Raw genomic sequence first — 6000 nt, 5'->3', positions numbered from 1 at the left:
AAATGGATGCCAAATTAGGAAGGTCTTTATGTTGTAAAGAAAGCCTTTTCTGGAGGAGCTTTGATTCTAAGTGAGATGGATGGTAAAAACTTGCCAAATCCTGTAAACTCAGATTCAGTCAAGAAATACTTCACTTGAAGGAGAAGGGACCAAGGTCAAAACCTGCAAAAGGCGCTTTGATTCCTAAAAAAAAAAAACCAAGGTAAAAACCCACAAAGGGCGCTTTGAGTCCAAAAAAATAAAAAAAACCAAAAATAAAAAAGAAAATGGAGAGACCAAGGTGAAAACCCGCAAAGGGCGCCTTGAGACCAAAGGGGATTTTTGTTGAAAACTCGAAAAGGGCAGCTCAAATATTGATCAGAATTGGGGCATGAGGTGATTAGAGCAAACTGAATTTTGATTAGATTGGGTCTTGTGGTGATCTTGCTATACTTGAATTAACAGGAAAGGGTAGGCGACATCTTCGGGCATCGACAAATTACTGTAGGTCTCCTAAACACATGTCAAACTCAGAATGGTCTTCAAAAAGTTTGTACAGAGAAGTTCAAGCTGCGATTGAGTCCACTAAATGGCCCTATTTTGGCCATTTAGTGTTTATATTAAATTTGTTGTTCTTGGAATACTTTATTCTTTTTCAAGTTACACATTCCCAATCAATTTCTTTATTATCTTTCTTTACTATTTTTGATAATTTATTCCTTTCGAGTTATGCTCAGAACCAACTTTATTCTTATCCATTGTTATGACCTTTTTGCAAGCATGTTGCATTGGAATAATGATTAATGGACTAATAAAACTTTCACAAGGGAAGTTTTGCATATTACTTTAGAAGTTTCTAAATAATACAGGAACCTGAAACATGACTATTGTTTAGAACGCACCAAGTTTAAAGGTTTGAAATCTGAAAAGGAAGAGTTTAAATTAGGACTTTCTCTTTGGATTATGTTGTCAAAAACATTGATTGAACAAAATGACAAGATGTCGTGTTGACGACAAAGCTTAAATAAACAAGCAAGCAATGATCACCAGGCAATAAGAAGAGGTTTCCTCGGAGAATAAAGCCTTCATTTGTGCATGAGCCTTGGGTACGACACCCTGGGAATGGTGTAAGGGACAAGATAGATTTAGATTTTGTATCCTTGAATTGTGATAGGAGAGGATTGAGGAAAAACCATATAGTTCTACCCTTTGGTTATAACGAGAGAAAGATGGTAGAAATTTTGCATCCCAGTGGATTGAACTTGGAGGTTTACAGTGGGGGCAATCTAACTAGGTGATTCTTCAGAAAAGTCAGCCGAGCAAGAAGGCGTTGTAACACGTCACTGATAAAACCTTAATAAACTTTAAGTAATGGCTACCTAAGCGGGATCATTCTCGACAAAATAAATAAATAAAATTATGCATTCATTCAAATGTCATTCATACATGTGTAGTTAGGAGCATTTGATTCATTCTGATCATGACATCCTAATCACTAGGCATAATTAAGTTCATAAAATGAATTATATAGGTCATGTTCCTCAGAGAGCAGATCGATGAAACCACAAATCCTATCTCCCTGAAGTAGCAGTGGAGTGCATTGAAGATAACCAGCCTTATCTCCCTGAGCAGCAGTGGAATAGGTTAAAGATAGCAGATCTTGTCTTCCAAGACTAGCAATAAGTAGATCAAGATACCACCTTATCTCCCGAAAGCAAAGAAGGAGTAGGTTGAAAATTATAGATCTTATCTCCCTAAGCAGTATTGGAGCAGATCAAAGACGACAAATTTTATCTTCTCAAGGCAGTAGGGAAGCCGATTTAGGCCACCAACCTTATCTCCCTAAGCAGCAGTGGAGGAGGTTGAAAATTACAGATCTTATCTCCCTAAGCAGTAGTGGAGCAGATCAAAGATGGCAAATTTTATCTTCCCAAGGCAGTAAGGAAGCAGATTTAAGCCACCAGCTTTATCTCCCTGAGCAGCAGTGGAGTAGGTTGAAAATTACAGATCTTATCTCCCTAAGCAGTAGTGGAGCAGATCAAAGACAGCGAATTTTATCTTCCCAAGGTAGTAGGGAAGCAGATTTAAGTCACTAGCCTTATCTCCCTGAGTAGCAGTAGAGTAGGTTGAAAATTATAGATCTTATCTCCCTAAGCAATAGTGGAGCAGATCGAAGGCGGCAAATCTTATCTTCCAAAGACAGTAGGGAAGCAGATTTAAGCCACTAGCCTTATCTCCCTAAGCAACAGTAGAGTAGGTCGAAGATTGTAGATCTTGTGTTCCTGTACTGGTAGTGAAGCAGATCGGAAGCACCAGCCTTATCTCCCTGAGCAGCAGCGGAGCAGGTTGAAAATAGCAGATCTTTCCTTCTTGTATTGGTAATGAAGCAGATCGAAGCCAATAATCCTATCTCCCTGAAGTTGCAGTGGAGCGGATTTAAATAATAAGTCTTATCTCCCTGAGGTTGCAGCGGAGCAAACCGAGAAAGTAAGTTTTATTCCCCTGAAGTTGTGTTGGGGCAGACTGAAGATGGCAAATCTTATCGCCCTGAAGTTGCAATAGAGTGGATTAGAATATAGATCTTATCTCCCTGAGGTTCTAGTGGAGTGGATTGAAGCACTAGTTCCTATACCTCTGAAGATGCAGTAGGATGGAATGAGGCTACTTGAAGAAGAAGAAGAAGAGCACCAAGATCCAATTCGAACGGGCAAAAATTGGCCATTTCTAAAGTCTTTGCTCCGTTCTCGTTACACGACAACGAGCAAAGAGGGGCACCTGTAATACCCAATTTTAGCCCGAGCCCATGTAGATTAAATAAACAAATAAATAAAAAAACAACGAATAAAATAAAATTCAGTCCATTGCCCATTTATATACAAATAAATCAAAATTACCTTAGCCCAAACCCAATACAATAGAAAACCCACTAAACCTAACCCGAATTACAATACACCCCAGCCCAATAACCAAAACCAGCCCAGATTGTTTTCATTTTCAGAAACTTTAAGGGTTCTAGAGTCTCAGCCGCCACATGAAGAAACCAGATTCTGCCGCGCGTGGATGCCAAAAGTCATCGAGCCTCTGCCACGCGCCTCCAGTTGTACTTGCAACTAACAAACAAGCATAGGCCAACAAACACAAAAAAAATGAAAAAACGAAATAACAAAATGAAAGATAACATATTGTATTTCAGTATTTTATTTTATTTTTTATTTTATGATTATAAAATGCCAAGCAAGGCACTGTAAAAAGGATTCACGGATTGAATACAAAAAATAAAAATTCAGAGAAAACAAAAAGATTCGAAAGGTGAATAAACTCTTTGCTTTTCTTCATTTTTTTTCTTTCTTCTCTTTTTTATTCAAACGCAGTAAAAGAGAAGGGGTTAGAAAGCTTATCTAGACGTCGGACTTCGCTCGCTTCATCAAAATCGAAGTTTGAGAGGGGGTGAGTAGTTTTGCGGCAGAAGGAAAAGGGCCTAGGGTTCCTTCTTTTTTAATTTTTGTTTTAAAAATGATAAAAGTTACTAATTAGGGTTTAATATGGCATTCATACACGTTGAGAAACGATGTTGTTTGAGGCTAATTGAGTTGACCTCAAAACGTCGTAGTGAGCTCAGACCCGCGCGGTGACCCAATCCGATGGAAGAATCCGCGCGTTTTGTCTCAATGGTCCATTTGCGCAACAGGTCCATCTGTATTTTATATTGTTTTAATTCAATTTTATCATTATTTTAATTTATACATTATATTTGGTTTTGGTTTCAATTGAATACATAATAGAACGACGCCGTTTTGGAAGGATTAATCTGTACGCCAAAAAGGATTTGTGCGTTTAATTGCTACAATAGTCCCTTTGATGTTAAACAGTTCTTAATTTGGTCGTTTACACATTTGTTTCAAATTCGCCCTTGAGATTTTGTTTTAGTTCTAAATTAATCTATTGTTTTGCTTTTTTTACTATTAAATTAATTGGTTTATTATTATTATTATTATTATTATTATTATTATTATTATTATTATTATTATTATTATTATATGTACATTATTATATACATTAGGTTTTACTTATCTAGATTAAAATATATATATTAATTTTAAGATTTATTCATTTTATTTTCTCCTCGTAATTCTTTCTTTAAAATTCATCTAAACATTTTATTCATTTTAGTTCTATTATTAAATTATTTCAAATCTTCACATTAATTACTTATTTTTATTTTTTAATGTAAAATTTTGTGTACATACTTTTTTTAATTCCAAGTTTCTTTTCTCTCATTATTGTTTTTTATGAGTTACATTTTATTTTTCTTTAGAATAATAATTTTAAATGTTGATGTTGATATTTGCATAATGTATGATTGAAATTATTGTTATACTTGGTTATGTTTATTTATTGTTCATTACTCATTGGTGTGCATTTTATATTCGAATTTTACATGGTTCGTTGCCGCTTAATCACACTACATTTTTAAAAGAAACCGTGTTTCATTAAAAACATTAAAATCATCTTATTTCGTAAATTGACAAAATACTCGGTATTTGTGATTCTCGAGAGGATTGTGCCCTAACTTACTGGGCTTCAATTTTTTTCAATGAATTTAGATAGCCAAGTATTTCTTTTGCAATAAAACCATACAAATTCTAAATAAAGTTTTTCGGGATTTCAAAATGTTGAATCCTAACTCACTGGATATGACATTTTGTTATCTCGAGTTAGGGATTTTAAAATAAAGGCAATATTCAGTGTTTCAGAATTTCAAGAAATTGAACCCTAACTTACTTGATTCTGATTTCTCGTTTGACCCAAATAACCAAATATCATTCTCAAAAGGCATGAATTTTAAATTTTAAAAAGACAAACTTAATTTCGAAGATTGGACTGTTGCACCCTAACTCACTGAGTGTGACAATTTATTTCTTTGAAATGGGTATGTCTTATCATCCAATTCGATTATTCAAGTTTTTTTTTTCAAAGGATCGTATTTTAAAATCTTTTCAAATTTTCAACACTAAGACATTAAGCAATCAATTCGGTACCAATTTTTGGGTGTTGCGAGGGTGCTAACCCTTCCTCGTGCGCAACTGACTCCCGAACCTATTTTCTCAAAATTTAAAGACCAAAATCGTTATTTTAGTAAATCAATATATTTTAAAATCTCAAGGTGACCCGATCGCACCTCAATAAAAGATCGGTGGCGACTCTAGTTTTCGTTTTCAAGTCGACTACTAATTTTTGTTTTCAAAAAAATGGTTTCGACAATTTTCATCACCAATATCATCCGATTATAATTAACTACTTATTTAAAAAATAAATTGAGAACAATTATGAGAGAGCACAAACCGAATTTGTTGCTCATTGTTCGTTGTTTATCTTTCCATTGTACTACGAAATTCCAACATCCATTTCAACTTAGTTCAAGTTAAAGTGTAAAACCATTATTAGATCTTCAAAAATTCAAATATATGTACATTCAAATTAAACTTATTTTACATATTTTTCAATTAAATCCTTATTTCGCTAATATCCGAATTTTTATATTTTATAACTTACTTGATTAAATTTATATCTGATTTCGTAAAAATACTATAGGGACCTCATACTATCATTAATCACTATCAACCCTCAAAGTCCTTAATAGTTTAAACATAACCAATAAACTTTAACTTAATTTAACAACATTTTAAGTTAATCCATTTAATTTTTCAACATGTATATAATATAATCAAGTTCACATTATCAAGTATTTCATAATTTCATATTCAATTATCTTTAGTAATTAAAAAATCCAACAATTAGGCTATTTATATCAAGCTTTCTACATGGAATTTCTATAAAAAGAAAATTGAAGAAAACCCTTACCTATTTTGTTGGATATGGCCAGCCATGGTTGTTGAAAGCCATTTCTTTCTTTTTCTAATTTCGGTCATATGAAGAAGAAAGGATGATCCTCCCTCTCATTAAGGGATAATAATGTTAATGGCTAGATTTAGGCGGTGCCACACTGCCACTAACATGAAT

Source organism: Gossypium raimondii, chromosome 10 (assembly GCF_025698545.1).
Source record: "Gossypium raimondii isolate GPD5lz chromosome 10, ASM2569854v1, whole genome shotgun sequence".
Classification (NCBI taxonomy): Eukaryota; Viridiplantae; Streptophyta; class Magnoliopsida; order Malvales; family Malvaceae; genus Gossypium; species Gossypium raimondii.
Note: the sequence above shows the minus strand (reverse complement) of the source record.